The sequence below is a fragment of the Saccostrea cucullata genome, unplaced genomic scaffold (genome assembly GCF_032062105.1).
Source record: "Saccostrea cucullata isolate Sc308-1 unplaced genomic scaffold, CSIRO_AGI_Scuc_v1 ctg1266, whole genome shotgun sequence".
Lineage (NCBI taxonomy): Eukaryota > Metazoa > Mollusca > Bivalvia > Ostreida > Ostreidae > Saccostrea > Saccostrea cuccullata.
The window spans coordinates 45,770-52,405 of record NW_026921947.1 but is presented as its reverse complement, the minus strand read 5'-3'; positions in this window follow the sequence as shown (position 1 = coordinate 52,405).

The following is a 6,636-nucleotide window of genomic DNA, read 5'->3' as shown; positions in this document are numbered from 1 at the left end:
AATCGATTTTTCAGTATCGAATTAGGTGCCCTCTATTGTTGCAGACTTAATAAATGAAACCGGTTGGTCGAAATTATTGTAGAAATATACCTTCAAGAAAATTCTACATAAAGTATATAAGCATTACTTGTTGATTCAAATGATTATTTTTCTAAAACTAAACAATATGAAAAATTTTGCATGTTATGAGAAACTTTTAGTGACATGCGTTATTATAATTTATTCAATCATCTCTGAGTCACAATTTTCATGGAATATTTTTGCTTATAAATGGTTTTGATAGTATTTTCACTCCTGTCAGCTTTTTTTGTTTTTGCAACGTAAAACGGCATTTTTCGATCTTCCAAAATTCGTGATTCGTAACTCGTGAAGAAAACAAAACGTGGTAAGTTTAGATGTAAAATTTCATTCAAAAGTCAGTTTTCTTTGAATTAAATATTTTATCTTTTTGTATTTATCCTAAGTATTGATTACATACTCAATCTGGGTCGACAACATATCGAAATTTTTATTTAGACGCATTTTTCGAAACCCTTTCGTTTTCTAAGACTTGCACATGCGCGTGTTAAAATCTAGGTCATCGGTTCAAACTGTAAATACTTTGGGAAATAATCATGCAGATATTACTTTTAAACACAACACAGTGGTAGAATATTCATCCCTTTTTTGTATAAACCAAGTAAGGTTTTAAAAACCCGTCACTATGTTTTTCTAGAATATTTAAATAAAAAAAAATATTCGATATTGGCAAATATTCGTTACTGGTAAAATGACTGTACTACCAAGCCCTGCCGATCAGCAGGTTTCTTGCCTCGGGCAGTATTACCTGGCAGTTAAATGCTTTACAAAAAAAAAAAAACTTCCTTTTATCCATTTACTTATTTAATTATTACCACCTTATAACACATCGTTAGCTTGTACAGGTCTAGATGAGATAATTATTGTTCGGACAATTTCATGAAAAAAATTCACAATTTTAGCTGGTTCCGCAATTAAGTTTTTTAGCCAGCGTAACATGATTACTGGTAAAAAAAAAATAACTTTATAAACAACCCTTTATTAAGCCCCAGTCACACTGTCACAATTTTAGATCACGGTAAGCTACGATTTAGGGATCCATGAAAATTCTTAGACATCCGCAGTCAGTCCGTTATTATTACCGTGGTGAGCCCTGTTAACTCGAATTACTCCTGAACGATCCGTAAATTGCAACGACTGTTTTGAAATGTTCAAAACAGTCGTGGAAAACCGCGATGCAACTTCATTTCTTGTATATCGTAGTTACCCCGTACTGTATGCCTACCATCACCGTGAGACCACCATATTGACTTTAGTGATGTTTCGGGGTCATCCGTAACACGTAGGTCTACGCTAACTCAAAGATTTCGACGAGTGCAGTACGGAAAATATAAGAATATACAAGATAATCCGTAACTAATCGTAAACCCCGCACATTTTGTCTCGGTTGTAGTAGGAAAGCGACAAGGAAACAATACAGAGACTCACGAATAATGGCGGCGAACCGTTTTTTCTTACGTTGTAATTACGGCATCAGTAAGGGTTTTGACGTCTTATCACGTGTTTTAACGGCAATTTTAGAGTTGGATCCGATAGCTTACGATTTTGCAGTTATTTATTACATATTTTCTTCACAATTTTTGCTTGTCATTGTTAACTGTTGTTCATGACTGTACACATGACCATGAGCACAGGATTCGGCTTCTAAATCTGCACCTGTAGTTGAAAAGACAGAAAGCACAGAACTACATTGTTGTGGCACATATTTTTTTTATACCAGGGAAAGAATAAGGAAAAGGAAGAAGAAAACAGTTTGTGTATGATACGTTAAAACTGGTATAACCTTACTACTTGCATCAGGGAGCAATTACAACCCATTAAGTATAATTTCAGAGTTGAAAACTGTTCATTATCTCCATATCTTTCATCCGTTTCAACATTTCTAGATTTTTGAGAGATTACCAAATTTTGGTTTAGGCATATGATACTTAGTAGTGGTAAGCGCCTTTCGTGGCCAGTTAAATATAAATTGAGTAAATATCAAGACCCTAGCTACTACACTCAATTTAATCTGAATAAATCACAAAAATATTGAATGAAAACACATTGTACATGATTTTTAATATTGTAAAAGTGAATAAACTAAAGTGTTAATATTGAATAGATCTAGACATATTGAATCAATTTCCATAGCTTTTAACACATCTGCATGTATTTCTTATCTTTATCAGATATCTGAAAATAAGTAAACTTTAATAAGGATTTAAAAAATAAGAACGAGCCACTTGTATTCTAAAATAAAAAATGAAACAATAACATTTGATTTCTGAATCTCAATGATTCCTCTTTATATCGGTATTCTTTAAAAATGTTAATGCTGGCGTCCATGTACAGAAAACCTTAATTACGATAACATCTTCCCCAATGTCTTTTACTTGATTAGATGTAAGACGTCTTAAAAGATCTTCATCATTCGTGGCATTCTCGTACAAGAGACGTGGGGTGTTGTAGCATTAACTTGATTGACCGTAACCGTAGCTTAGCAATCACTAGTGAAACCGTTGCATTATAAGGTATCACTACGGGATACCGTGGTTGTCCGTAAGAGTGTCCGTGGTGTGAATGGCATGGTCCTTAATGAAGCCGTGTCCAAACCTTGTCGAACCGTTCAATAATCTTGAAACAACCGTTTCGTTTGTTTTTCGCGCCAAAAAATCGTATAAGCATTACGATTTCATACGGTTTATAAAATCTGGGTGAACCGTTGCAATCCGTGTTTATTACCGTGACAGTGTGACCTAGGCTTTAGTAATTTTACATACGTTCATTAGTAGCTACAGACTTAGTTCGTACTATGATGTCGTTACTCGTACTCGTTCGTACTATGTCGTATGCAGAAATTGGTAAAGGTTAAATGAATTAAAGAAAGATAACTTTTTATTTTGCACAGTAAATAAATATCGTCAAAGTGACCGGCTTATTTTCAAAACTGGCTTATTTTCGGGTAATTTTTAATGCAAGAAATAGGTGGCTTATTTTCAAAACCGGCTTATTATTAAATCCGTCTTATTTTCAAGATTTTAGGGTATTCAAGAAGTTGTGTAAATCAGATGTGGATACTTAAAAACTCTAAAGAACTTTTGGACAATTTGAAATCACAAGGCTTTACAAAAATCAACAGCTTAAAAACTTACGACTTTTCAACTTTATACACAACGATTCCCCATGAAAAATTAAAATCCAGGCTTTTTGATATCATTGACAGCTGCTTTTTCAACAAAAATGGAACTCGTAAATTTACTTACCTCGTCATTGGTCATTTGAAAAATTATTTTGTTAAAACAGATTCTGTTTGCACACACAAGTACTCTGAAGTTGACATCAAGAAGATGTTTGAGTTTCTGATTGACAATATCTATGTGGTTTTTGAAGACCAGGTATTCCAACAATCTATTGGAATTCCCATGGGTACAAATAGCGCTCCGTTATTAGCAGACTTATTTTTATATTCATATGAAGCAGAATTTATGCAGAATCTTATGCGTGAAAAGAAAAAACACTTGCTGTGGCCTTCAACTCGACATTTAGATATATCGACGATGTATTGTCAATTAATAATGGTCATTTCCATTCATACGTCGATACAATATATCCTGGTGAGCTTGAGATTAAAGATACCACAGAGTCCGATACTTCTGTTTCATACTTGGATATTTTACTTGAAAAAGACACTAATGGTAATCTAACAACCAAGCTATATGATAAACGTGATGACTTTAACTTTTCTATCGTCAACTTCCCTTACTTATGCAGCAATATACCTTCATCACCTGCATACGAAGTATATATATCTCAGTTGATTCGATACGCAAGAGCATGCTCTACGTATGATCAATTTCTTAAACGAGGTAAATTATTGACAAGCAAGTTGATGAAACAAGAATATCAACAGTCTCGTTTAAAGTCATCATTTCGTAAATTCTATGGTCGATACAATGACCTTGTCAGCAAATACAATTTATCATTGAGTCAAATGCTGACTGATTTTTTTCATACCAATTGTTAGTCCATTATTTACACACTGAATGACGACGAATTTTTTCCGTTATTTCCTGATCATGACAACGAGCACACGGCGGGTGTGACCAGTCGGCAGGGGATGCTCACTTCTCCATGGCACCTGATCCCACCTCTGATGTTTCGGAGGTCCGTGTTTGCTCTGCTCTTATATTTGTATATTGTTTAATGGACGTTGAGATTGAATACTGTTCGTTATCTCTATATCATTCTTCTTGATTACGTCTCCATATGAGTGAAAAGTTCTCGAGAGGGACGTAAAACAATATACAATCAATCGGAACAATTGATCAAATGGTCCAGATGTTCAAAAATTTGGAAAATAATATCCTTGCTTTTTATTTACTTTCTTTGCATTTGATATGCCAAGGAACTAAATCCATTGGTCAGAGTCATGAATTTAGGCGATTTGGAAGAGGTACACTCATCATCATAACTCTACACAAAGTTTTGCACTTAAATAGAGATAACACATTTTCACTATATTATCAATTGAACATCACCCCAAAAGTGGAAAAAAACCTTTAATATAGGACTATAAAGTTTAATAAAAAGCACCCCTATTCATTATAGCTATCGATTTGTTTATCAGCTCAACACTGAAGATTAGGCAAAAATATATATTTAACAGAATAAATGCATTTTCACAATATAATTTATAGAGTCCCTCACTAACACCAGAACCCCCTACACATGGGTGGTAAAATTCATAATTTTTGAAAAGGCAATCTTAGTCATCATAACGATATACTTAGTTGGTTTGATTAATACCAAAAAACGGAGAAAGTTTTTATAAGAATTAATGTATTTTCGATATAAGTAATATAGCCCCTTACACCATAATCCCTTACCCAGCGGCCATGAAATTCAGAACTTTAAACGAGACACTCTTGTTCATAATGACTGTATTCTAAACTAGGTTATCTTAAACACAGGAGCAGATGAGAATATTTTCAAATGATTGATGCAATTTCACTATATCATCACTTAAGTCTCACCCTAACATCAGCACCCTTGAACCTGCGGCAATGAATTTCCAATTTTTGGAAGAGGCACTCTTGATCATTATAGCTACGAGGGGTTATGGAAAGGTTCGTGGACTGAGGCTATAAAATTCGTACTATGTAGTCTGTGGCCCCGCCCTACCACCGGGGGGTCATGATTTGAACAAACTTGAATCTACACTACTTAAGGATGTTTCCATATAAATATGATGAATTATATTATGGCTTTGTCATTCTTGCATTGAGAAGAAGATTTTTAAAGAATTTTTCTATATATTTCTATGTAAAACTTTGGTCGGCCATTCTGGCCCCGCCCTACCCCCAGGACTCATTTGAACAAACTTGAATCTACACAACCTGAGGATGCTTCCTTTTACATATGATCAATTATGGCTTTGTCATTCTTGAGAAGATTTTTAAAGAATTTTTCTATATATTTCTATGTAAAACTTTGGTCGGCCATTTTGGCCTCGCACTACCCCCAGGGGTCATGATTTGAACAAACTTAAATTTACACTATTTAAGGATTTTTCCATATAAATATGATGAATTATGGCTTTGTCTTTCTTGCATTGAGAAGAAGATTTTTAAAGAATATTCCTATATATTTCTATGTAAAACCTTGGTCGGCCATTTTGGCCTCGCCCTACCCCCGGGGGTCAGGATTTGAAAAAAAATTGAATCTACACAACCTGAGGATGCTTCCATATAAATATGGTGAATTATGGCTTTTTCATTCTTGAGAAGAAGATTTTTAAAGAATTTTCCTATATATTTCTATGTTAGACTTTTGTCGGCCATTCTGGCACCGCGCTACCGCCAGGGGTCATGATTTGAACAATCTTGAATCTACACAACCTGAGGATGCTTCCACATAAGAGTCCTGGAACAGTGGTTCTGGAGAAGAAGATTTTTAAAACATGCCACCAAATGTTCATTAATTCCCAATTATATCCCCTTGAATGAAGGCGTGGCCCTTCTTTTGAACAAATTTGAATCCCCTTTACCCAACGATGCTTTGTGGCAAGTTTGGTTGAAATTGGCCCAGCGGTTCTTGAGAAGAAGTCGCAAAACGGACAGACAGACGGACGCCGGGCAAAATGTGATCAGAAAAGCTCAATTGAGCCTTCGGCTCAGGTGAGCTAAAAATGAAGTATGTTCGATTTCTAAGCTTTATACTTTCATTATTTGCCAAATAATTATAAAATAAAAACGACATTATATGATCCACGTTCAGTTTAATTTCCCGTCAACGTCATTGTTTTTTATGTCCGCTTCTTCTACCTCATACACTTAACTTTTTATGAGATTCCCTGGAGCTGAGTAAGGACTTAAACCCATCTTGTTTATATGACTTTACAATGTCATGAACAGCATCTTTCAATGCACATCACATTGAAAATAGATTTATACATTAGGAGGAATCATCGCTTGATTGTGCCAGCATATTTTACTTTTAAGAGTTTAATTTTTGGCATTAAAAATAAACAGGTTCTCTGGAGGCATTTTATTTCTACGTAGCCAGTTTAAACATTTT